Source organism: Bison bison, unplaced genomic scaffold (assembly GCF_000754665.1).
Source record: "Bison bison bison isolate TAMUID 2011002044 unplaced genomic scaffold, Bison_UMD1.0 scf7180017864338, whole genome shotgun sequence".
Taxonomy (NCBI): Eukaryota; Metazoa; Chordata; class Mammalia; order Artiodactyla; family Bovidae; genus Bison; species Bison bison.
The window spans coordinates 3984083-4012046 of NW_011494910.1; the positions used below are offsets into that span (position 1 = coordinate 3984083).

Here is a 27964-nt window from a genome sequence, read left to right on the forward strand (position 1 = left end):
AAAATTAATTGTGATCATCCTAGGAAATTTGTGCCAAATTCACCTGTCAATAGTCGAACTAGCCTTTTGGAAACCCAGGAAGCTCTTTTCTAAGCTCTCAACCCGAGCTCTTAATGGCGTCATTTATTCATAACTTTTGGTTACAAATGGTGGCAAACACCCCAACTATTGTACATTATGTACCATGTCTAACATTCAGGCTCTGACATTTCCAAAAGATTTTTTAGAAGGTGAATAACCTTCCCACAAGTGATATGTAAAAAGAGGATATATTTATATAGAGGGGTATCATTGGTTTCATACACAGGGAATTCACCGGTTTCCAGTTGACAAAATCAGTGTTAAAAATTTGAGGCTGGGGGAGAATGGACTTCGGTAAATAAGACTGTGGTCCATAGTAGCCTTAGGTCTTGGTCAGTTTTCTGATTCTTAACATTAGGAAGTATACAGATCTCAGTAGGTCTGGAATTAGAACCCAATTTCTTCTTTTTTTTTTACCAGCATGAAAAAAGAGCTGCTTTAGCATTGTCCATCTACATAATTGCATCTGTGAAGGGGCTTTCCCTGTGTCGTCCAGATAGGATATTAAGAGTACAATCATCTGAGAATGAAAGAAGGAAGAGAAAGATAACTCCTTGCAGAGCTCATTGGCTACTTTTAGTGGCCCGGCTGTGTGGTGGTTGGGCCCTACTTGATTTAGGGGCGAGGGTACTTTTCACCATCTCCTCATGCTTCCTAGCATCTGCTCCAGCTTGCTTGTCATTAACTTGAATTATTCGGTAACATTTGGTGACATTGTATGTGACTGAAATTAATGACTACAGTTAATAATACTGTATTCAGTACTGGAACACTGCTAAGAGAGTAGATTTCAGGGCTCTTTTCCTACACACAAAAAGGTAACTATGTGATGAGATGACATATTATCTTGATTGTAGTAATCATTTCACTGTGTATGTGATACTAAATCATTTTATACGCCTGAAATACATAGAATTTTTATTAAAATTTTTTTTAAACTTTAGATGGAACCAGTGATCAGATACCACTTCTCAACCATCTTGACAGACACTTAGACCATCTCGAGAAGAAAAGGGGTTGATGGATAGTGTCCTCCTCTATTTCCTCTGTTCATCTGAGAAGAAATTTTTATGTGAGATGTTTAGCTATCTAGACTTCACCCCATCTCTCAGCTCCCTTTTCTCCAATTTCAGAAGGTTAGAGAAGAACCAAGCTGAGAGAATCTTATAACCCCTCCATATTTTAGAGATGTTTATGCCAAAGGCAGTCAGTTATCAAAGCCACAAGTGTCCCCGGTTCCGCAAATGCCATTCACGTTTCACCAAAGGCCTAAGTGTGTGGCGTGTACATAAAACATGGCATGTATCCCCATCCACTCGTGACTGATATTCCGAGCTTTGTCTAAGCATTGGCCTCCTTAAGCAGTGCATGTCTATGCTGAGGGTGTAAGGAAGAATCTCTAATTCATCACTGGATTGTTTGTATATTACATTTCATTGAAGAAAAGTGAATATATCTTTGGCTTAAAGCTGAATGCATTTGTATAAACTGAAAATACCTGGTAACCAGCTTCCAGCTCAAGAAACAGAATATTTCAGGGCCCCCAGAAGTCCCCTCATGCTCCTTTCCTGTCACTAAGGGATTGAGAGGGGTGTCCCCGGTCCCTCAGAATAGCATCACTCCTGACTTTTCACAGCAGAGATTAGTTTTCCCAGTTTCATACTTTATGTAAATAGAATCTTGCCGTGTATACTCTTTTGTGTCTGGTTTTTCTCATTCAACATTGTATTTGTGAGATTTGTTCATATTGTTGTAGGTAGTTGTAGATCATAGGACTTTCTCTTGATCTTTATAACTTTTCATCAGTTAAATTATAGTGGATTAGAAATATCCATAGGATTGTCAAATAACCAATGTTTACCATCCCACAGGGTGAATAACCTCTTTTCTCTCTCCCCTGGGGTCCAATGTAGGCAGAGAACTCTAAGGTAGAAGCTAGCTTGGCTGATCCTAAGAATAGATTAATTCCGTTTGGATGAGAACCCCTCTGCTTTCTAGTAATGGGCGAAGCAGCAGTTTCTCTCCATACCTCACAGTTTCAGTCTCCTTTGTTTAGAGTGTGTTGCACATGAAGAATTAGGATCCCACAGGTTGAGCTATAGTAATAAGAGAACCGAGGAGTGTCCCTGGCCACCCTGGCAGTTTCGTGACGCTTCTCGGGGCTTGCTTTATGCTCTTAAAGCAGAGCCCTTCCCTAACAGATTCTTTCTCTTGGGCTCAGCTTAGCCAGTAACTCTGAAACTCTGGACAATCCCTTCTTTTTCCTCTGCCTTAGTTCCCTCAAGCTTAAAGGAGACTGAGTGATAGGACCTTCATTCTGCCCCTGAAATCTAACGCGCTGGAGCTGTATGGTAACAGGGACACCCTCCACTGGGCTCCTTCTGGTTGCTGGGTGACCTTTGTTACATTGTGATAAGGTGAGCTGCAATCCCTGAGATAAGGACGGACAAAAGTGCGTGTGGGTATAGAGAAGGGGCTCGCTTAAGCAGTGGAAGACCACATTTCTTAAAAGATTGAAGTATGGTTTCAGATTCTTTTATCTACAATGGCCAGCAACCAAGAGATACCACACTGAAATCTAAATATGTGGAATAAATACACCTCTTATTTTACCTGTAAATTTGGTTCCAGTAGCAAAAGGAAAAACCCACATTTCTCTGGAGACACAAAGAAAATGTACCTTTATTTCTGGTTCAGCTGTGGACACCTGAAAATTTACCAGTATTTTACGTGAATTTGAATCTTCTGCTTGTCACTGGGGAAAGTCAGGGCTTTTCTTACTTTAAAGAAATTTATTTTAATCTATAAAACTTAATGATTCTCTGGCAAAGGTTATAAATCATCAGAACCAAAAGTTTTGAACCCTTGTGTGCTAGGTACAGTATTAAGCACTTTGTATGCATTATCTTATTGAATCCTTACAACACTTGTATAAGGTAGTTATTACTATTACCCTTATTTTATGGGGGGAGAAACTGAGGCTTCGAGAGATTAAGTAAGAAAAGAAATGAGGCTGGTATTTAAATACAGCCATCAGGCTTTAGAACCCAAGGTTTTCCACCTACATATTCTGTTAGGCCTCTCTAGGTATTGTATGCAGAGTAGAGGGTACTCTGGATTTTCTTGCTCTTTTTCATTGAATCCAGATATTTCACTTAGTTACAGAATTAAACTAACCTTTTCTTTAGCGTGCAACCCTTCAAAGGATCATTCGGTTGTTTCTCCTACCTGGTGTCTGGGCAAGCACCTGATGTTGAAAGTGAAATACAGCCGCACGTTTTTCTCCCTAGGGGCAGAATCTTTAGTAAGAGGGAAACAAAGACTCGTTAAAGATGAGAGTGGCCCGAAAACCTGACTGGAAGCTAACTCCGCTAATTTGGGCATGTCAGGGTGGCTGCACAATTGGCCCCTCTTTGCTCTGAACCCCCTTAAGGAATGCTCCCTGCTGGCCCTCTGGTTTGTGGTTATGTCTGCTGGGACATATTTCACATGTTGCCTGAAGTCCTGGTAGAGATTCCTTTAGCTAAATATAACATGTAAAGAAAGTAGCCTCCTATCCGCAACTTAGAAACAGGCGCACTTTGTGTAAGACTCCAGGGGAAATTGAGCCCGTTTGGTGCTCCTGCCACCTCCTTTCATGTTATGAAAGCTTAGTCTGTCTAACCCCTGTTGGAACCAGGGTCTGGGCAAATATTATTGCTGCCACCTTCATTTGTTTAATGCGGTGGTTTCAAAAACGGGGGCCGAATTCTACCAACTCTGACTCTCAGCTCCATCTCGTCTCTTTGCGGGGCATGTTCTACTAAAGGATCCCACCAAGAAGAGAAATTGTCTCTCTCACTGTCTTAGTTTAAACTGAAATAAACTTGGATGTGCGTTTTCCCACCGGGGAGAAGACCACCCTGTTCTCTCTCCCCGACTCACTTAGCTGGGACACTCTAAACGTACCTCCAACTTGGCTTTTCCAGGCACGCTTTCTAGCCCTTAACAGCTGTTTACTCTTAGGCTTGGAAGGCAGTCAGTTCAGACAGTCCTAAGACTGAATTTTATTCTGCCTGTTATGGTATTTCAGGTAACTGTTTTATCTTTATTACCCTAAGGTTCTATGGCAGAAAGTCAGGTTAAATTGAGAAAGCTAGGTCAGATTCCCAATAGACCAGTAGTTCTCAACTTCTTCTTTTCGAGAGAGTCACTTGGGAAGTTTTTTTAAAAAAAATCTTTGCGACCTTGAAGAGACAAAGATTTCTTAGGATATCAAAAGCATGAACTATGAAATAAAAAAAAGAAAAAATGGACTTCATCAATTCTTAGACTTTTATTCTTGGAAAGATTTTGTTAAGAAAATGCAAAATAAGCCATAGGACTGGGAGACTGTATTTGCAATACACAAGACTCAATAAGAAGAAGATGGAATACCCAAAATTTTTTAAACAGGTAAAAGGTTTTAATAGACACATTCACCAAAGAAGATATATATAAATGGCTAGTAAGCTCATGAAGAGATGCTCAATATCATTACTCATCAGGGAAATGCAAATTAAAACCACTATAAAGAGATATGCTACATACGCACTAGAATGGTTGAAATTAAGAAGACTGACAATACCGTTAGAATGGATGGAATTCTCATATGTTGCTGGTAAAAAATGTAAAAAGGTACAACTGTTTTGGAAAATAGTTTGGCAGTTTCTTATGACGTTAATAATGTACTTAACCGTATGACCCATCAATTCCATATCTTTGTGTTCATCCAAGAGAAATAAAAGTATATATCTACCCAAAAACTTGTGTCTGAATATTCATAACAGCTTTTGTTGTAGGCTGAATAATGATCCCACCCCCAGAGATGTCCCTGTTCTAATTCCTAGACCTGTGGATGTTGAACTTTATCCATAAGTCTTTGCACATATAATGAATTTGAAGATCTTAGGATGTGGATTTAATTCTTGTTTACATAAGTGGGTCCTAAATGCAATCACTAAGTGTTCTTAAAAAAGGGAGGTGGAGGGAGATTACAAGCAAAAAAGAGGAAGGCCATGTGAGAGAAGTGGAGGGAAGGAAGCAAAGTCACAGAGAAGATGCTAGGCCACTGGCTTTGAATGCGGAGCCGAGGAGCTCGGCTCTAGATGCTAGGAAAGGAAATTGAGAGCCTCGCTGCTGATGCCGTTTGGCCCAGTAAAATTGGTTTTGCACATCTGATCTCCAAAAGTATACAAGAGTAAATGTGTGTTGTTTCAAGCCACCAGGTTTGCAGTAGTTTGTTATGGCCACTGTAGGAAACTAATATTTTATTTATTAGAGCCAAAACTGGTACCAACTCAAATATCCATCAAGAGATGAATAAGCATATTGCAGAAAATCATATTGTGGTATGTCCATGTATGAATACTAGTCGGCAATAGAAAGAAATGAAATGCTATTGGATACAATAACGCAGATGAACTCACAAAACATTCTATTCATAAAAAGAAGCCAGACATTATGAACACATCCTGTATGATTCCATTTATATGGAATCTTATAAAAGATAACTCTAATATATAGTGATAGAAAGTAAACCAGTGATGGCCTTGGGGCCAGAGTGGGGATGGGGTCGACTGCAAAGGAACACTGGGGGTTGTGGAAATGTCCTACACTCTTCATTATGGCCATGTGCATTTGTCACAATGTGTCATCGTATATACTCAAATGTATACATTTTATTGTATTCAAATTATGCCTCAGTAAAATTGCTTCAAAAGATAATAAAAGAATACCAGGCCAAGGCCCCGCTTCAGGACAGTTGAATCATGGTCTCTAGGAAAGAGCCCAGCTGATCCTTGCATATAATCAGGGTTGAGAATCACTGCTGTAGATACCCTGGTTTCCATCCTGGGGAAACCCAAGAGCATAGAGGTATATGTGAAGCAGTAAGATCCTGTCCGTCTGTCTGGGAGCCATATTTTCCCCTGCTGCAGAGAGTGTTGAAGCATCTAGGTCAGTTTGTCTAGGCCACCCACTGTGGTTTACCTTTATTCTTGGAGGATGACAAAGGGTGAATCTGGCTTTAGGGGTCACACTGAAAATAGGAGATGCAAGAAGGATGCTGAGGAAGAATCATCAGAGGATCAATTAGTAGTTTTCTCCAGGACCCTGAGGTGTTAGACATGTCCTTTTCCCGTGAGATCAGTCAGAAGAGAATTGCCATGACTGGTCAGATTTTCTCTGGCCAAGGAAATGGCTCTGGCAGTAAAGTTAAAAGGCGATTTGAAACTAAAAGCAGTACTTGTTACCTACTACTACCTGTTTATCCCCTTTGGATAGGACTTCCTACGGAGTCTTTGAGTCTAGCTGTTTGGCATATATGAGGGGAGAGGATGATGATTCCCCACCATGTTCTGTGGTGGTGGTGGTGTCATAACTGGGAGGAGAAGAAAGGAGCTATGATGCTGGTAGAGTTGAATGTCCCTGATCGGTACCATAGATTGAATGTATGAAGAAAGCAATAGATTTCCAAAGGTTTTGTTCTGTCCTCTTGAGAACAGATTTGACCTAAAGACATTTCTGAGGGAAGGAGTAGATGATTGACTTACCCCTCCCTCTCTTCCCCAATCCATTCTGCAGCTTCTCCTCCACAGAACTCAGTATCGATTGTTGATTAAATTTCCCCCCTGTTCTAACAAGGTCACTAACAGCGGTGTGTGGTGCTTTACAGACAGCTGTTCCCATTGCCCAATTTATCTTGTTGGTAGCAAAACTCTGTTCCAATTAATTGAGCTTTATTCTCTCATATCTGATGAAGAGATCCCCTTTGGAAAAAAGAATAGGATGTGAAGCTGAGCTTATTTGAGTAGGGAATGGAAGGCTGCCAGCTACTTCAAAGGTATCTCCGATGATAGGGGGGCGTCGGGTTTGCTGCCAAAGCCAGCAGTGAGGGGAGCTTTGCCCTTAGTGCTGTTTGTGGCATTGTAGCTTCGGTTTCTGTGACACTGGGTCAGGAGCATCTGCATCCTCCCCCTTGGGGCTTCTCTCTGGGTGTCCCAGGGTTCTTTTGGCCTTAGGAAGATTCAGCTAAGAGGGAATGTGGCATCAAAGATGCCTGCTTTGCCTAAGGTTAGTTTATACATTGCCTCTTTGGTGCTTCGGTCCTCAGGCATATATGTGCCTTTTTTGAAAGAGCACAGGGTGCTCTGTGTAATGGTACTCCATCTTCATAAATCAAGCGGTGGTTAAGAGTGTCAGAAGAGCAATTTTAAATTATGGAAAAGAGAGATGCAGTGGACAGAAAACACAAATGTCTCCGTGCCACCTTGTATGTATTGGAATACTACCCTAAACTAGGAAAGCATGTAGTCACGAAGTATTTTAGTGAAAACTATATACACACCATTATGCTAGTGCTAAAGAGAACTTAAAATCAAATTGAGGAGCAAGATTTGCCCCCAGGGGGCTTAGGGCTTTTCAGTCCATTTAAAGCTCCCAAAACTTTCTACAGGAGGATGATAAGAATACTAATAAATAACAGGCTTTCTTGAAATGCTTATGTACTTTTATTGTTGTTGTTCAGTCACTCAGTTGTGTCCAACTCTGTTATGACCCTGTGTACTGTAGCTCACCAGGCTCCTCTGTCCATGGGATTCTCCAGGCAAGAATACTGAATGGGTTGTTATTTCCTTCTTCAGGGGATCTTCCCAACCCAGGGATCAAACCCTCGTCTCCTACATTGACAGGCGGGTTCTTTACTGCTAAGCCATCAGGGAAGCCCTTTATATACCGTGCTGCTGCTGCTAAGTCACTTCAGTCCTGTCTGACCCTGTGCAACCCCATAGACAGCAGCCCACCAGGCTCCTCTGTAGAAGGCCCTAAATATATTTTCTCTAGTCTTTCCATCTATTTTGAAAGGTTTTTTTTCCCTTAGCTTTTTACATAAGTATAAAGTTGTTAGAGAAAGTGCTCGTATTGTAAAGTGTATAGCTCTATGAATTTTTACAAATGGAACCAAGTGTGTAATTATTACCCAGATAAAGAAAAGAATGTTCCCAGTATCCCACGAGCCCCCTCTTTTGCCCCTTTCCATTCATTATCCTCTGAAAGCCACTAGCCTGACTTCTAACACAATATAAGTATTTGCTGTTTTTGAAAAAAAAAAAATTATATAAATGGAATTTTATTTTTTCAGCTATTTAACTATGGCATTTTTTTCTTCCCTTGTTTCTGTTGTTTATTATGAGAAGTCAGCTATGATTCTTATTGTTGTTCCCTTGGATATGTTTTGGGGGATTGGGCGACTGCTTTTAATATTTCTTCTTTTTTTAACGTTTATTTATTTTTGACTGCACTGTCTTTGTTGCCGTGCGTGGACTTTCTCTAGTTACGGGGAGCAGAGGCTGCTCTCTAGCCACGGCCTGCGGACTTCCCGCAGTGGCTTCTCTCTGCCAAGCGTGGGCTCTGGGCCACACAGGCGTCCCTCGTTGTGGGGCAAAGGCTTAGCTGTCCCTGCAGCACGTGGAAGCTTCCTGGACCAGAGATCAAATCCGTGAACTCTGCATTGGCAGGTGATTCTTAGCCACTGGACTACCAGGGCAATCCTATTTTTTATCTTTGGCTTTTAGCAATTTGACTATAATGAGTCTAAGAGTGGTGTTCATTTTTTTTTTTTTTTAATTTGACTGGGATAAGTACCATATCTACATAGCCTGGATCCATAGATAGTGGTTTTACCTCAATTTGGGAAAACATATGGGAAATATTTTTTCTGTCCTGCTTTCTCTTCTTGCTTTGACTCCACTTACACACTTGTTGGACTGCTTGATACAGGCCCATAGGTCACTGAACCAAGCTCTTTTTTCCCTGTGTGCTTCAGTTTAGGTAATTTCCAAAGTTTACTGATCCTTTCTTGTTGTATCCAATCTGCTATTCATACCATCCAATATATTTTTTTATTTCAGCTGTTATATTTTTTAGTTTTATGATTTCCATTTGGGTCTTCATTTTTTCCTTACAGTTTTCATAGAACTCCTGAGAGCACCATTCTCTTCATCAATTATTTTTAAACCATATTTGGCAATTATTTAAAAAATTCTTGTCTGCTATCTTCAGCATCTATATCATCTGTGGTTCTTTTCTGTTTATTATTGACTTTTTTCTCTTGACCATGAATAACATTTATTTTTTCACATCTACTAACGTTTTATTTCATATTGGACGTTGTAGATGTCATTATTGAGACTCTAATTGTGTTTAATCTTCCTCTGCAGAGTGTTAAGTTTTGATCTACTAGGCAGTTAAATTGATCACCTTGAGCTTGTAGGGAACTGGTTTTAAGGTTTGTTAAAATGGGTCTATTTTGGTTTTGCCTGTAGTTCTGAAACGTGTTCTATACACGTAAGTTATGACCTTTCTGGGGTTCCCATGGGAAGCCCAGGATGTTTATCACGCCCTCCAGCTTGTCAGGCTTTGAACTTGTCCGTCTCCCCTACAGCGGCGGCAGCTAGGATGGCCAGCAGTCCCAGTTTGCCTGGGGGTGAGAAGGCAGTTCCTGGGATATGAGACTTTCGGTTTTATCCATTCTACTGTTGATGACATTTGGATAAGTTTCCACTTTGAGGCTATTATGAATAATGCTTCTATGCATATAATTTTGGAAAGTAATTTTTCCTCCCACTGTATAGTTGAAAAAACTAAAGCTCACATTGGTAAAATGCTCTTTTGTAAGACCAAGGAGAGGTGACATTGGAATTTGAAATCCCTTGCTCTTTCTACAGCATCACCCTGCCACTCACGTTTCGGGATTTATAGGTGGCATCCTTAAAACATAGTTATTGCCAAATCAGATTGTTGAGCCTGGTCACAGTCTGAGCTTTGATGACAGTGAATTCAAACCTGCTTCTCTCTCCCTGTTTCCCCTTCCCTCTCCCCTGGCCTCGTCCCCGTCTTCTGTGCCTCTCCTTTTCCCCTTCTCTGTTTTCCTCTCTCTTCCTTCTTACTTTCTGTTCTTTTGAATAATCTTTTAAATTTTTATACCACCTGTGCATTGCAGAAATTAGAAAATATCAAGAAGCAAAAATATGATAACTAAAAAGCAGATTGTATTGTATATACTATTTTATAATCTATTATTTTAGTCAAAATCTCCACTTACCCATTTCAGTAAATTTTCATTTCATCTAACGTGCAAACCACGTAAACATTTACCTAATTGTCCTCGAATGTACTTGACCCCTGATTTTCCCAAGCTGGTATCTAATACACGGTGGTTTTATGTCCCTTAAGTCTCCTTTAGTACTGTTTCTTTGCCATGATGCTGATTTGTTGCACAGACCAGGCCAATGTCCTATAGGTTCTCCCTTCTAGATTTGCCTACTTGCTTCCTTGTTTTGTAATTTAACTTCTTCCCATATCCTGTATTTCCTGTAAATTGGAAGGTGGTTCTATAGGCCAAACCTATTCATGATATATATTTTCGACTAGAATATTTAGTAGGAGATGTTGGATACTTCATATTGCATCACATCGGGAAATAAACCCACCAATAATGATGCCACTGTTGACCGCCCCCCATTAGGATGATAGTCTGAATCCTCTATTTTGCAGCTGCATTTTTCTCACACAGTCAAAAGCCTGTTGTATGGTATTATTTATGGTGCTATCATACATATTTTGGGTGCCAGTTCAGTTGTTCATCTGATATTTTTTAACATCAATTGATAATCTCTGTACTTCTTATATTTGATTACAAAATGCTGCTCTGAGAAAAGATTACTAATATAATTCATCAGGCACCATGAAAATAGATAGCAGTTTGTAAAAATGTATTACTCCCAGGAGAAACTACACTCATGGTGTAGAAGCTGGCTAGGTATCAATTGTTTATTATAAGACTCACAGCAATAATAAAAATAAAAACTATAACTAATACTAAAAGGACTGATGCTGAAGCTGAAACTCCAATACTTTGACCACCTGATGCGAAGAACTGACTCATTGGAAAAGACCCTGGCGCTGGGAAAGATTGAAGGCAGGAGGAGAAGGGGATGACAGAGGATGAGATGGTTGGATGGCATCACTGACTCGATGAACTTGAGTTTGAGCAAGCTCTGGGAGTTGGTGATGGACAGGGAAGCCTGGTGTGCTGCAGTCCGTGGGGTCACAAAGAGTCGGACACTGAGTGACTGAACTGAAAGGAAAGAAAGTGAAGTCACTCAGTCATATCCAACTCTTTGCGACCCCATGGACTGTAGCCTACCAGGCTTCTCCATCCACAGGATTTTGCAGGCAAGAATACTGGAGTGGGCTGCCAGTTCCTGCTCCAGAAGATCTTCCCGACCCAGGGATCGAACCTGGGTCTCCCACATTGCATGCAGACACTTTACCCTCTGAGCCACCAGGGAAGCCCTACTGAATACTAAAAGAGTGGTAACCATGCCTAAAAACTCTGCTAAGTACTTTGTATGTATTAACCTATTTAATCATCACAACAACCCTTTAAGATGGGTAGTGGTTCTGTCACCTCCATTTATAGATAAGAACATGGGCAGACGTTAAGCAATTTATTCAAGGCCGTACAGCCGATTGGTGGCAGAATTGGGATTTGTGGCTACGTGGCCCACTTCCTCTGTGTCATCTCTTCACATCACTGTGGTCTGCTTCCCCGCATGTAGAAAGGTGGCAGTCATTATATTGGGAAGTTCAAGAGCCGGTGCTTGTGAAAGGAATTAATGACTTGGGCATTCTGCAGTAATACCTTTGGGTACTTTTGCCAGGCCAGAATTTCCCTTGTGCTCTTCTGACTCAGCTTCTTGCCCAGCTTGTCTGGAGAGAAAATAAGTATCTGATTTCAGCCTCCCTCCTTGCCGGACTGACTTCTTTTGATTCCCCTATTTGTCTTTGTCAGGAGTTTTTCTTTGAGTTTCTTCCTGCTTGTCTGAAGGTGATTTTTAATTAAAATGTGAAAAAAAAAAAAATTCTCCTTTTGAGATAGCATCTTCCATTTTTACATTCTCTTCTTCTTTCCTTTAAGATACTGAACTTTTCAGATCTGATGGTTTTTCTATCTGATCATGCCCACCCCTTAGCCTTTTTGCTTTTTTTTCTTTTTCCATCTTTGACTCTGTGCTCCATAAATCAATAGCTTTTACTAGTATTTAGCCAACATGAAGGTTTAAGTTACTGGCTAATTTTGTCTGCACTAACTCTTGTCTTTGAGAGTCCATAGGAACTTATTTCTTACGAGCTCTTGGAATCATCCTGTGTTGAGCTAAGTAGTTATAGTTAAAGCCCAGGGACAAGACTGAGTAGCAGCATTTTCTGTCACCTTTGATTTGGAAGCAAGCAAAAATCCCTTAGCTTAGTTTACTTTTTATACTAATTGTTAAAGTAATACATATTCTTCCAGTACATTGAGGGGAAAACAAAAATAATAAAAAGAAAATAATGATTACTTAGACTTAGTATTAAAGTTGTAAGGTGTATTTCTTTACAGTCTTTTTTATATGTGTATTTTTCTTTAGAAAATTAAGATTATATTGTATATTATTTTGTATAATTTTTTTCATTTACCATTTTAGCTGAACATTTTTTCCGTGTCATTGCATCCTCTTTAAAAATGTGGTTTTTAATGATTAGACAGCATTCTATTTGCTGGTTGTCCCACAGCTCATTCCTACATTCTTTATGGTTCTTTGGCTATGTTGTTTTATCTATCTGCTCGAACATGTTCTGGTATGTCCAGAAGCAATCCAGAGTCTCATTTGTATCTTCCTGCAAGTCACTTGTTTGTATGAATGCTTTCATTTGAAAATATCCTACTTCCACGTGATATAAGGCAAGGAGAGAGGGTTTCCCCTCTTCTTTTTTCCCTTTTTCTTCCTCTGTCTTCCTCTATCTCCAAGTTCAGCCCGGAGCCTAGACCTCAGACCTATGGCTGACCTGGGTGCTGGCTGGCTCAGTGGAATTCTTTAACTACATTGGGTTTCAATTTCCTCATCTTTGCACTGGAGAATATTACTCATATACTCACTTTTCCTTCCCAGAATGTTTATATACACACACGCATGCGCGCACACACACGGACTTCCCCAGTGGCTCAGAGGTAAACAATCTGCCCGCAATGTAGGAGATGTGGGTTTGATCACTGGGTTGGAAAGATCCCCTAGAAGAGGGCATAGCAGCCCACTCCAGTATTCTTGCCTGGAGAATTCCATAGACAGAGGAGCCTGGTGAGCTATAAAGTACATGGGGTTGCAAAAGAGTCGGACATGACTGAAGCGACTTGGTGCATGCACGTGCGCGCGCGTGCACACACGCACACACACACACACACACACACACACGAATATTATTTGTCCATTAAAAAAAAACAAAATCCTCCAATTTGTGACAACATGAATAAAGGAGGAGGGAATTATGCTAAGTGAAATAAGCCAGACAGATAAAGGTAAATGCTGTAGGGTATCATTTATATATGGAATCCTTTTTTAAAAAGCCAGTTTCATAGACATAGAGAACAGAATGGTGGTTGCCAGGGGTTGAGGGATAAATGGGGTGACATAGCTTGAAGGGCACAAATTTTTAATTATAAGTTCTGAGTCTCTATAGCAAAGCATATAGTTAATAATATAACATGTGTACTTGAAAGTTGCTGAGAGTAGATCTTAAGCCTTCTCATTACACACACAAAGAGTTAACTATGTGAGGTGGTAGATGTGCTAATTATCTTGATCTTGGTAGTCATTCTACAATGTATATGTATATCAGATCATCACTTTGTAGACTTTCAGTTCGGTTCAGTCACTCAGTTGTGTCCGACTCTTTTCGACCCCATGGACTATAGCACGCCAGGCCTCCCTGTCCATCAGCAACTCCCAGAGTTTACTCAAACTCATGTCCATTGAGTTGGTGATGCCATCCAGCCATCTCATCCTCTGTCGTCCCCTTCTCCTCCTGCCTTCAATCTTTCCCAGCGCCAGAGTCTTTTCTAATGAGTCAGTTCTTCACATCAAGTGGCCAAGGTATTGGAGTTTCAGCTTCAACATCAGTTCTTCCGATGAACATCCAAGACTGATTTCCTTCATGATGGACTGGTTGGATCTCCTTGCTGTTCAAGGGACTCTCAAGAGTCTTCTCCAACACCACAGTTCAAAAGCATCACTTCTTTGGTGCTCAGCTTCCTTTATAGTCCAACACTCACATCCATACATGACTACTGGAAAAACTGTAGCCTTGGCTAGATTGACCTTTATTGGCAAAGTAATGTCTCTGCTTTTGAATATGCTGTCTAGGTTGGTCATAACTTTTCTTCCAAGGAGTAAGCATCTTAATTTCATGGCTGCAGTCACCATCTGTAGTGATTTTGGAGCCCGAAAAAATAAAGTCTGACACTGTTTCCACTGTTTCCCCATCTATTTGCCATGAGTGATGGGACCAGATGCCATGATCTTAGTTTTCTGAATGTTGAGCTTTAAGCCAGCTTTTTCACTCTCCTCTTTCACTTTCATCAAGAGGCTCTTTAATTCTTCTTCGTTTTCTGCCATAAGGGTGGTGTCATCTGTGTATCTGAGGTTATTGATATTTCTGCCAGAAATCTTGATTCCAGCGTGTGCTTCCTGCAGCCCAGCATTTCTCATGATGCACTCTGCATTTAAGTTAAATAAGCAGGGTGACAATATACAGCCTTGACGTACTCCTTTTCCTATTTAGAACCAGTCTGTTGCTCCACGTCCAGTTCAAACTATTGCTTCCTGACCTGTATACAGATTTCTCAAGAGACAGGTCAGGTGGTCTGGTATTCCCATCTCTTTCAGAATTTTCCACAGTTTATTGTGATCCACACAGTCAAAGGCTTTGGCATAGTCAATAAAGCAGAAATAGATGTTTTTCTGGAACTCTTGCTTTTTCTATGATCCAACGGATGTTGGCAATTTGATCTCTGGTTCCTCTGCCTTTTCTAAAACCAGCTTGAGCATCTGGAAGTTCATGGTTCATGTATTGCTGAAGCCTGGCTTGGAGAATTTTGAGCATTACTTTACTAGTGTGTGAGATGAGTGCAATTGTGTGGTAGTTTGAGCATTCTTTGGCATTGCCTTTCTTGGGGATTGGAACGAAAACTGACATTTTCCAGTCCTGTTGCCACTGCTGAGTTTTCCAAATTTGCTGGACTATTGAGTGTGGCACTTTCACAGCATTATCTTTCAGGATTTGAAATGGTTCAACTGGAATTCCATCACCTCCACTAGCTTTGTTTGTAGTGATACTTCCTAAGGCCCACTTGACTTTGCATTCCAGGATGTCTGGCTCTAGGTGAGTGCTCACACCATCGTGGTTATCTGGGTCATGAAGATCTTTTTTATAGTTCTTCTGTGTATTCTTGCCACCTCTTCTAAATATCTTCTGTTTCTGTTAGGTCCATAACATTTCTGTCCTTCATTGAGCCCATCTTTGCATGAAATGTTCCCTTGGTATCTCTAATTTTCTCGAAGAGATCTCTAGTCTTCCCATTCTATTGTTTTCCTCTATTTCTTTGCACTGATCACTGAAAAGTTATAGACTTTAAATAAATACAATTATGGTTTTTAATTATTCCTCAATAAAGTTAAGAAAGGAAAGAAAGAAAGCACTCTGCAGAGCTTTGGTTATATTCATGTAGAAGAGTGTGCCCCTTGTGCCTTCTCCCTGCTAGGGTAGTCCTTGCCTCGCTAAGCTAATCTCTTTTAGCACTGTGTTATCATATAGGGTGGGCTTCCCTGGTGGTTCAGATGGCAAAACGTTTGCCTGCAATGTAGGAGACCCAGGTTCGATTCCTGGGTCGGGAAGATCCCCTGGAGAAGGAAATGGCAATCCACTCCAGCACTCTTGCCTGGAAAATCCCATGGACAAAGGAGCCTGATAGGCTACAGTCCATGGGGTCGCAAAGAGTCGGACACGACTGAGAGACTTCACTTTCACTATCATGTAGGGTAGTGAGGAAATACAGAAGGCAAACTGGGTGATCCAGTCTCTGGCTTTAATAGTCTCTTCTCCAAAGCCAAGATAATCCAATCCTTCTGCCCACATTAGCATCGCATCCTTTCCTGCCTTGCTTCTTCCCATGACCTCGTTTTCCTTTTGATGTTCATTTTGAGGGTGGAGAGTAGAAAAAAGCTTTCTCTTTTTGCATCTTTATGAGTCAGTGGCTTTTCTGGGTTCTTGTGTTCTCAGGAAAACTGCAGAGCCCACCTGATTCTTCTTTCAGGGACACTTTAAAAAGAGAGAGAGAGAGAGCACACTGCTTTATTTAAATCCAGGAGTACCGCTATCAACTAGTTCATTGAGTTCAGTTTAGTAAATACTATTAGATTTTCTTTAATTGCTTGGTAATCAAATTGGCACTATAAAAGAGCTGCAGAACAAGCTTAAAACATGGTTCAAGATCTTAGATTTCTTACCTCTCAGTTGGATGGACAGGCCATAGACTCCACAAGCAGGTTACAACTTAAAACATCAATTTAATGAATGGTACAGATAATTGGTTGTCTATAGAAGCTTGGACTTGCACTTTCACTTCCCACAGAAGTTTGGAAAAGGCACAGATTTATGAGAGGTGAGTCAGGCAAGCTTCATACAGGCAAACAAATTCAGCTGATGTTATTTTAATTATCTGCCAGGATTCTTAATTAACCATCCATGTCTTATCTTCTGGAAATATCTTTGGATTATTTCCATATTACCTGGTGCCAACTTCTTCTCCTGTCTCTTTGTCCCCATGAAAGATGCCACCCATGAGAGCAGGCTGACAGCTGCAGAGGCTTGGTTTCCCCAGCAGTGTGGGATGAGCTTGGAGCCTGAATGTACAGGGCTTTGAATGCCAACCCAAAGAGTTTAAGCTACTGGTCAAAGAAAGCCATTGACCATTTTAGGTAGGGCAATGAGATATTGAAAACCACTGTTTCCAGCAGCATTGATGGCTCAGTATGGTTTAGAGTGAAAGAAAGTATTTGAGAGCCCACTACAGTACTTCAGGGGATAATAGAAACCAGTTTTTGGATAATGGCAATGGCAACTGAAAGAACAAGATTTTTTTTTTTCTCCATGCTGCTTGGTACGTAGGATCTTAGTTCCTCGACCAGGGATCAAACCCATGCCCCCTGCACTGAAAGCACAGTTTTCAATGTTTTGTCAAAATAAATAGAGTAAAGATGATGGAGGCACTGGGACAGTGTTGTTTCATATAGGGTGCTCAGGAAAGGCCTCATTGATAAATTGGCATTTGACTTGATTCTTGGAGGAAATGAGGGAGTTTGCTATTTAGCTCTCTGAGGAAAGTATTTCAGGCAGGGGGAACATGTCTAAGGCATGAGATGGGAATCTGCTTTTCTTATTAAAGAAACAGCCTGATGGCCTTGCACACAGTGGGCAAGTCGGAGAGTGGTGGGTGATATGGTTGAGGATCTGGGGTGGAACAGAGAATTGATAAAGTCTGACTTCTGTTGAAATAGGATTGTTCTGGCTGCTGTGCTAAGAGAAGACTGGAGGAGGGACAAGGTAGGAGCAGACCAAGAAGACCAGTTAAGGAGGCCCCTATAAGCAGTTCAGGCAGGAGGCGATGGTGGGACACAGCAGTGTTCATAGATGTGGAGATCGTGAGATAAGGTCAGAGTTGGATATATTTTGAAAATGGAGCCAGTAGCATTTGCAGCTAAATCAAATGTGGTGTATGGGGAAAAAAGAGTCAAAGATGATTCCCAGCATTTTGGCCTGAGCAATTGGAAGCTGGAGTTGCTATTTATTGGGGGAAAGTGTGTGGAAGAATGAAGCTTCCCTTGTGGTTCAGACAGTAAAGAATCTGCCTGCAATGCAGGAGGCCCGGGTTCAATCCCTGGGTCAGGAAGATGCCCTGGAGAAGGGAATGGCAACCCACTCCAGTATTCTTGCCTAGAGAATCCCATGGACAGAAGGGCCTGCCAAATTACAGTCCATGGTGTCGCACAGTCTGACACACTCACTCGAGCTACTAACACTTTGATTTCACCTATGTGATAGAGTCACTGATTCTAGGTCAGCCCTTTAATTAGTGAAGAATCTGAGAGTCAGGTGGAAGGGACTTGCCTTAAGTCACCCACTTAGGTAGTAGCAGAGGTGGGACCAACCTACCAGGTCAATGCCATGCTTCCTGAGTTCAGTTTTAGGCATGGCAATGTGAAAGTTCAGGGAGGGTTAGGGTTGGATGGGAAATCTGCAAATTAACCCCATAAAACTGACAGTGGAAGGCTTGCAAGTGAGTGAGTGGAGAAAGGAGAGGATTTTAAGGAGCCAGCAAAGAGGAGAAAAGAGCGAATTAAAAGGGGTAAAAGGAAAATGAGAAGAGCATGGCTCACAGAATCTAAGTGAGAAGAGCAGGATGCAATGGTGTTGTTCTGAGGGGTCGGAAAGTATGGCATCTGAGCAGATGTCATTCAATTTGGACTTTGAAATCTTGGGAGACTGTGGTGACTCATTGGAAAAGACCCTGAAGCTGGGAAAGATTGAAGGCAGGAGGAGAAGGGGATGACAGAGGATGAGATGGGTGAATGACATCACTGACTTGATGGACATGAATTTGAGCAAGCTCCAGAAGTTGGTGATGGACAGAGAAGCCTGGCGTGCTGCAGTCCATGGGGTCACAAAGAGTTGGACACGACTGAGTGACTGAATTAATCTGAACTGTAGTGTCCCCAACAAAATCTCCACTCATGTTTTACATACTTTTCTTAGCCTCACTTTACTAATAGTAAGGAGAAATACAACAGCATAAGCTGGAGACGGGGAAATTTGTTTTCAAAAAACTCCCTTCCACCTCCAGTGTTACATTCTTATGAGTCTTACAGTAAAGTTTGACCATCCCAGATTTCTGCATGCCCTTTGGTAAACTGAATGAGCAAGCATCCTTCTTGCCCACTTTGTGAGGATAATAGTGGGAAAGGATCTAAAACTGCTTTGGAAGAGAAATGTTCCATAAATCAAGATTCCTTTTCTAGTTGATGTTAACAGATTTTTGATTTGAAAAAGAAACTTGATAGAGGTATAAGAACACTTTACATTAGGAATACATTAAATGCAGAGCACACTGATTGATAACATTGATGTTGCTCTTTGAAACAACGTAAAATATTTCAGTTATCATTTGGATTAAATCTTGCTAGATTCCTAGGTCCATTAGAATCATATCAAATCCTGCTTCTGACTGTGATTTAATTTCACTGACCTTTACCCCCTAGGCCACACAGATCTTTCAAGCATTCATAGACTAGCATCACTCTAACACAGGATGAGGTTTTCTGTTCTGAGTTCTGAACAGTCTGTCTGTTTTGGAGCTGCAGGCTAAAGCCCCAGTGGAGTTCAATTTTGTCCTTCCAGTCCCCTTCACATAACAGTCTATGAAGAGCAGGAATGGAAATTAATTGTACCTGCTGGCATTATTAAAGTTATCAGTGCATATCCTCTCCTGGGCCAGGAAGATTAAAAAGGGTGTTGTAATCAGAGCAGATGATTTCTGACACAAGGGATGGGCTTCCTCAGCAGGTTGATGTAAGGATGTGATCCGAGCGTGTCGCCTCTGGCCTGATACCACATAGCTCGGGGCTATGCGGAATCTCTGCCTCAGCCTCCCACCAGCCCTGGAGAAAAGCCAGGCATCTGCTCTCTCCAGATAGGTCTCTTAGGTAGAAAACCCATCCTTCTCACTGAAGTCTAGCCTATTCCAGCTGTACCTTCCTGACTGCAGGATGCAGTCAGGTGTCTTGGGCAGGTCGGGCCTGAGAGTCAGTCACACCTTGTTCAGGCGCCCCTGAATGAAGTAAGGCAAAGTGCTGCTGCTCCCTGCTGATTCAGTTCGCTTTAGCAAGCGTTTATTAAGTGCTTCCCCAAGCGCCACGCTCGGCCCAGACATTTCTGCCTGCGTAGGTGCTGCAGTATTTTGTTGGTTTGGAATAAAGAGGCCTTTTTTGTAGTTTACGAATCAAAGAAGACCCTGATTTGGGAGTAAGAGTCTCTTCCCCGCTTTGACACTGACTCACAATGTGACCTCACTTTTTATCCTAAGACTTGGTTTTCTAATCTGTTCAGCTACAGGTTTGGAGTCATATTTCCAAGACTGCTCCCTGAAAGCCTGGAATGAAGTGCAGGAATTTTTAGAAAAGTGTTTGGTATTATCGTGGTTCTAACTGAAGACAGTCTTTGAGTTCTGACTCTGTGTTGCCTGTTGCCAGAGACTGAGAAGATGGCATGGCGAGGACCCTGACCTCAGAGCACAGAGTCTAGTGGGCAAAATGGGCACACAAATAAGCAATGATAATGTGGTATAATAATGGGTTCTTCCGTGGAGAAAAGCGTGAGCTGAGGTTTGCCTTGTGAAGTCCTTTGAGTCTTAGTTGGGGAGAAGGAGAAGTGGGTAGGGTGGTGAACAGAAATTCCTGGGAGATGAAACAGCCTCTGCAGAAGACAAGCAAATCGTGTCCAGGAACTGTAGATGCTCTGGGTGAGGACAGCAAGCACACCCATGGAAGATGGCAAGTGATGAGGCTGAAGAGGCAGGCCGGGCTTGCGTGCCTCACTGCAGAGCTGACAGTCTGAATTCAGCAAAGGGGAAGGCTCATAATGTTATTGTGCCTTTTTTTTTTTTTTTCATTTGGAAAATGACTTCAGACTTAAAAAGTTAAAAAGCATTATAAAAAATCCTATATACCCTTCACCTCTGCTTTATTGACTATGCCAAAGCCTTTGACTGTGTGGATCACAATAAACTGTGGAAAATTCTGAAAGAGATGGGAATACCAGACCACCTGATCTGCCTCTCGAGAAATTTGTGTGCAGATCAGGAAGCAACAGTTAGAACTGGACATGGAACAATAGACTGGTTCCAAATAGGAAAAGGAGTACGTCAAGGCTGTATATTGTCACCCTGCTTATTTAACTTATATGCAGAGTACGTCATAAGAAATGCTGGGCTGGATGAAGCACAAGCTGGAATCAGGATTGCCTAGAGAAATATCAATAACCTCAGATATGCAGATGACACCACCGTTATGACAGAAAGTGAAGAGGAACTAAAAAGCCTCTTGATGAAAGTGAAAGAGGAGAGTGAAAAAGTTGGCTTAAAGCTCCACATTCAGAAAACGAAGATCATGGCATCCGGTCCCATCACTTCATGGGAAATAGATGGGGGAACAGTGGAAACAGTGTCAGACTTTATTTTTTGGGGCTCCAAAATCACTACAGATGGTGACTGCAGCCATGAAATTAAAAGACGCTTACTTCTTGGAAGGAAAGTTATGACCGACCTAGATAGCGTATTAAAAAGCAGAAATGCTACTTTGCCAACAAAGGTCCGTCTAGTCAAGGCTATGGTTTTTCCTGTGGTCATGTATGGATGTGAGAGTTGGACTGTGAAGAAGGCTGAGCGCCGAAGAATTGATGCTTTTGAACTGTGGTGTTGGAGAAGACTCTTGAGAGTCTCTTGGACTGCAAGGAGATCCAACCAGTCCATTCTGAAGGAGATCAGCCCTGGGATTTCTTTGGAAGGAATGATGCTAAAGCTGAAACTCCAGTACTTTGGCCACGTCATGCGAAGAGTTGACTCATTGGAAAAGACTCTGATGCTGGGAGGGATTGGGGGCAGGAGGAGAAGGGGACGACAGAGGATGAGATGGCTGAATGGAATCACTGACTCTATGGACGTGAGTCTGAGTGAACTCTGGGAGTTGGTGATGGACAGGGAGGCCTGGCGTGCTGCAATTCATGGGGTCGCAAAGAGTCGGACACGACTGAGCGACTGAACTGAACTGAACTGAAATTCCACTAATGTTAAGATCTCATATGACCACAGTACAATGATCAAAATCAGGAAATTAATACTGATTCAATACTATTACCTAATCTACTGGTCTAAATCAAATTTTACCAGCTGCCCCACTCATGTCCATTTTGTGGTTCAGAATCCAGTTCAGGATTACATGTGGCACCATCCCACTCATCCCCTCTAACCGCTGACATTTCCTCTATCTTCCATTGTCTTTCATGACTGACACTTGTGGATAGTTCCGGCCAGTTACTTTGTAGAATATCCCTCAGTCTTGGTTTGTCTGGTGTTTCCTCATGATTAGATCTGATTAAACAGGTTTTGGCAAGAGCACCACGTAAGTGATGCTGTGTATTTTATCAGGAGCCACTTCTGGTTGATTTTTCTCATTACTAGTGGTGATCATTCTGATTGCCTGGGTAAGATAGATGTCTGCCAGATTGCTTTATTATAAGTTACTTTCTTTCCCTTGCACTTCAGATAACTTGTGGAAAGCATTTTTGAGACAATGCAAATATCCTATTTCTCCTCATCTTTGCCCACTACTTTTTAACATCTGTACCTGCTTCTTAACTGAAACAGTCACAGTAATGGGTTTTACCAAGGGAGTACGATGGACAGATTTGCCTTTTAGAAAGATTACTCTGAAGTCTTTGGTTGTGAGAGAGTTTAGTAAAGCTGCTGCTGCTAAGTTGCTTCAGTCGTGTCCGACTCTGTGCGACCCCATAGACGGCAGCCCACCAGGCTTCCCCGTCCCTGGGATTCTCCAGGCAAGAACACTGGAGTGGGTTGCCATTTCCTTCTCCAATGCATGAAAGTGAAAAGTGAAAGTGAAATCGCTCAGTCGTGTCTGACTCTAGTGACCCCATGGACTGCAGCCTACCAGGCTCCTCCGTCCATGGGATTTTCCAGGCAAGAGTCCTGGAGTGGGGTGCCATTGCCTTCTCCTTAGTAAAGCAAATATAGTTAAATAAAACTGTCTTGATAGTTCATGTAAGAAATGATGGGGTCCTAAATTAAGATAGTAGGAGGAGGCAAAGAGAAGATGGGGGAGACATTCCAGCTATATTTGAAATCAGAATGCACAGGGCTTATATTTTGTGCTATAGATTTAAATCCTAGAAAAATTATGAGATTAAAAAAAAATCATTTTCTCTAGATTATCTCTGTATAACTGCTGGGTTATTCTTTTAAGAACTAGAGTAGCTGATTTTATTAAGCATATTGTAGATCTCATTAAATGAAGTTTTATAAGTTGTTGTTTCTCCTCTTGGGCAACTCTTGGACCAAATACCTTTTGTTTAACCCAGAGCCATATCTAATCTCCAACACAGATGTGGTCATCTTTTGGTTACAGAATATGGTAAAATGTGATCTTCTTCTCAATATCCCATCCTTTCTTTGCCCTAACAAAAAACCCAGAACAATAGGCCATAGTCATGATTTGACAGCATCAAGGAAGCATTTCTTATCAGTTTTTCCAGAAAAAGAGAGAAAATATGCAAGTCAGCAAAAAAGAGATGGCGGGCAAAGGCTCAGTTCTTACCTTAAGATGCAGTGCGGAGAAGATGGCAGCTAGAGGGGCAGCGAGATGACTGAGGGCAGCGAGCTTTTTTAGCACAGCTTTGCAAGGGAGCTGAAAATCATTTTAGTTTTTCATGTCAGGGAGATTAATTGGGTTTGTAGAATTACATGAGAACTTGGGGATTAGCCTAGGCATTTAGGATGGTTTCTGGCCCCAGACCAGTTGTTGACTTGATTTAGGCAAGAGGAAATGGAATTGAGCTCAAGATTCTTCCTTCAAAAGCTGTAGGGGACACACCCTGTTCTAGTCTAGAGTCCTGCTTACTGGGTTTCTGAAAATCCTCTCGTGGGTTGTGAAACCGTACTCCTTTGGCTATATTTCTGTCCGTGGTGATGTGAGTTAATTAAACTGTCAAGCAGATAATGGAGGGAATGGGTTAGATGTCCCCGGCAAGAGGTCATGACGAAATGGATCTGTGGTTGACGAGAGGAATTTGAACACAGACCCAAGTCAGTTCCTCAGATAGGTCATCAAAGTCCCCCAGCTCTGCCTCATGCTTCCTTGAATCTGACTCCTGGCCTGCAAGACTCAGACTTCAGAGGCTCTGCTGGGTATCACACAAATCCACTTAGGAAAGTGGTGATGAGCACTGAGGCTCTTTTCAGGAGCTACCACAGCATAGACATCAGGTAACCTGGGCAGGGACCCAGGGCTCCAGATGGTTTCCTTGTTTATTTTTCTTACTAGTTTAATTCCCTACCACAGTTTGGAGATTTACTTCTGGCTGTGGTCTAGAGAAGCAGCTAAGAAAGGAATGTTTGAATTTAAATCTAGTTTGTAGGTAAGACAATTGAAGTTTTCAGATTTTGCAAAATTATGGGTGAGCGGAGTAGAGACTAGGAGAGAAATAGCAGGCAACAAGCTGCTGAGAACACCACTGATGAGTAAATCCTGTCTTTCCCCCCTTTGTTTTTTGTTTAGCTTTCTTTCTTTCTTTCTTTCTTTTCTTTTTTTGCTTCTGATACAGGCATGTATTTGCTTTAGAAAATATTTCTTGACCTCTCCAGAATATTTAGGGTTAATGAAAAATTATAAGAGCGTGTCACAAACCCAGTGCGCTCTTTAAGCCTAGGGTTTACACAAAAGATTGCCACGCTCTGGCTCGGTGACCCTGACCCCATCTCCTCGACTAACCTACATATTTTGCTTCAAAACCCTAATGCTGTGAAGAATGCGGAACTGATGAGTCCACGCATCTACAAGCTAGGACATCTTGATTAAATTAGCGTCAAGGGGGGTGGAGAGAAAGGCACAATGACACAAAGGGCGTTTTGAGGAGCCCTGTAGCGCCTGTAGAGAATGAATGTTCTCGTTAAATATGGCTCTGACCTGCAGCTCCACACATGCCAGAGACACAGCTCAATTGTCCCCAGAAGTTGGGGGGTGGGGATAGTCGGGGGGAGAGGACAGCCTGGCATGGAAAGGCAGGAATGTGGGAAGGCCCATTGTTGCTTTCTTTTTGCTATAACTTCAGCAAATTGATTCTTTGATCACAACCCTTGTTTTTGCAATGGATCAATAAGTACTTTCCTTTCCCCCGGATATTTGAACCTTCCCTCTGCTCCTCTCTTCTCTTCTGGATACTAAGGGAACTCCTGAAAGCACCCATTGTCTTAAGCCTCTTTCCACTCCCTTCCTTGGGGCTCCCCAGGAAGACTGCTGCCTGAACTCTTGAGCAGTGCCCCAAGACAGTGGTCGCCCTTATCATTTACCCCCATCCTCATCCCGTTCATCCTGAATTCCCAAGACTGGACGAAGAACAGATGATCCGTGCAGGGCTTTCACAGAGCTACTGCCTTGGTGGGAAGGCGGTAATCAGGGACCCGCTGGCGTGGTTCCGTCTGCACAGTGGCCAGGCTGCTTCATGAGAGGTGCGTTTGCCGTTTGCCCTTTGAGCTGCCAGCCACCCAGATACAGTGAGGGGACTTAAAGCACATTAAGTGTTGGATTCCCTCCTTATAACTAGAATATCCTAGCAGCTTATTTTTCTGGCTAACATACATGATTCTCTTTTTAACAGATGGAATCATAACCTTTTATATATATATACCCTAGGATTTTAAAACTGGTGCATCAGGGATATTCTTTTGTACTATCCCTCTCTTTCTTGCTATAAAATTTCATGGCACTTCATCCTCTCATTGTCACTTAATAAATAATTATTGGGTGCTTACTATATTCAAGGCATTGTATGAGAGGAGGAAAATACAAATCTGACAAAAGAGCATTGAACAGGAGTTTGTGGGTTCAGATTATAAGTCTGCTATTTCACAGCTGTTTCCATGGACAAATAACAACTTCTCCAAGATTTAGTATCAAAAATATAGAGATAATAATAAATACCTCATAGATTAATACCCCCTCATAGATGACTACAAAGATTAAATAAGGTTATGCCTATAAATGATTAATGTACACTAAGCGCTGGGTGAATTAAGCTACAGTTAACTGTTTGTATTAACTACTAATTGCAAGATATAGTCCAGGCCCTTCAGAAACGTATGCTATAGTTGAAAGGGAAGAGCACATTTACATAAACAGCTGTAATCAAGGCATTGTATATATGAGGTGTCCCGTAAATGGCATAGATAATAATTGCTAGAGAATGTGAGACAGGCAGTGAAGAAGGAGCTCATATTTAGCTTGATTCTTAAAGGAAGACCTGTGAACCAACGTGTATCAGCACAGACTCCATTCCTGCATTTGTGATAGACATCACCAATCAACCTGGGGCTCTTCTGTTTTTCAGTTTTTAAAATTTGCTGTGTTGATATAGAAAAATAGGTAAAATATATATGTATAAGAGGTGAGTAATTATAAGCAAAAATCAAGGTAAATAACCACTCAGGTCAATACATAGAACCTTATCAGCATTTCAAAAGTCCTTGCTGTGTACTCTTCCCTAGTGAAAGCTCTTTCTATTCCTCCCCACTATCCTAACTTTGTGACAATGATAATTATTATCATTGCTTTCGTTAAACTGTAGCCTCTAGGTGTTCACCTTTAAAAGCTTCGTTTTGCCTGTTTCTGAACTTTACATAGTGGAACTATACTACATGCGTCCTTTTCTGTCTTGCTTCTTTTGTTTGCCACAGTTGGTTAGATTCTTTTGTGCTGTTGCATGTAGCTGTACCTTGTGTATTTTCACTGCTGTAGGGTTCCACTTTATGAATTCACCACAATTTGTTTATGCATTTCGTTGTCATTGGGCATTTAGGTTGTTTTCAGTTGGGACTAATGCAGACGATACTATCAGTTCAGTTCAGGTCAGTCGCTCAGTCATGTCCGACTCTTTGTGACCCCATGAATCGCAGCACGCCAGGCCTCCCTGTCCATCACCAACTCCCAGAGTTCACTCAGACTCACATCCATCCAGTCAGTGATGCCATCCAGCCGTCTCATCCTCTGTCGTCCCCTTCTCCTCCTGCCCCCAATCCCTCCCAGCATCAGAGTCTTTTCCAATGAGTCAGCTCTTCGCATGACGTGGCCAAAGTACTGGAGTTTCAGCTTCAGCATCATTCCCTCCAAAGAAATCCCAGGGCTGATCTCCTTCAGAATGGACTGGTTGGATCTCCTTGCAGTCCAAGAGACTCTCAAGAGTCTTCTCCAACACCACAGTTCAAAAGCATCAATTCTTCGGCGCTCAGCTTTCTTCACCATCCAACTCTCACATCCATACATGACCACAGGAAAAACCATAGCCTTGACTAGACGGACCTTTGTTGGCAAAGTGATGTCTCTGCTTTTGAATATGCTATCTAGGTTGGACATAACTTTCCTTCCAAGGAGTAAGCGTCTTTTGATTTAGTGAACAATTAAGTTTGTGCTTACTAGGGTGTGTACCTAGTAGAGGAGCTTCTGGTTTAAAAATTGGCATATCTTCCTTTTTATATAATGCTAAACTAACCCACTCCAGTACTCTTGCCTGGAAAATCCCATGGATGGAGGAGCGTGGTAGGCTGCAGTCCACGGGGTCGCGAAGAGTCAGACATGACTAAGCAACTTCACTTTCACTTTCAAACTATTGCCCAAAGTCAGTTCAGTTCAGTTCAGTCACTCAGTTCATTTCAGTTCAGTTCAATCGTTCAGTCGTGTCCAACTCTTTGCAACCCCATGAATCACAGCACGCCAGGCCTCCCTGTCCATCACCAACTCCCGGAGTTCACTCAGACTCACGTCCATCGAGTCAGTGATGCCATCCAGCCGTCTCATCCTCTGTCGTCCCCTTCTCCTCCTGCCCCCAACCCCTCCCAGCATCAGAGTCTTTTCCAGTGAGTCAGCTCTTCGCATGACGTGGCCAAAGTACTGGAGTTTCAGCTTCAGCATCATTCCATCCAAAGAAATCCCAGGGCTGATCTCCTTCAGAATGGACTGGTTGGATCTCCTTGCAGTCCAAGGGACTCTCAAGAGTCTTCTCCAACACCACAGTTCAAAAGCATCAATTCTTCGGCGCTCAGCCTTCTTCACAGTCCAACTCTCATATCCATACATGACCACAGGAAAAACCATAG

The 27964-nt window shown here is 41.9% G+C and overlaps 1 protein-coding gene across 4 annotated transcripts in view; it reads left to right on the plus strand.

Moving 5' to 3' along the window:
* Positions 1-27964, plus strand: part of SRGAP2 (SLIT-ROBO Rho GTPase activating protein 2) — a 256056-nt gene that overhangs the window by 132848 nt on the left and 95244 nt on the right. The window lies entirely within an intron of this gene.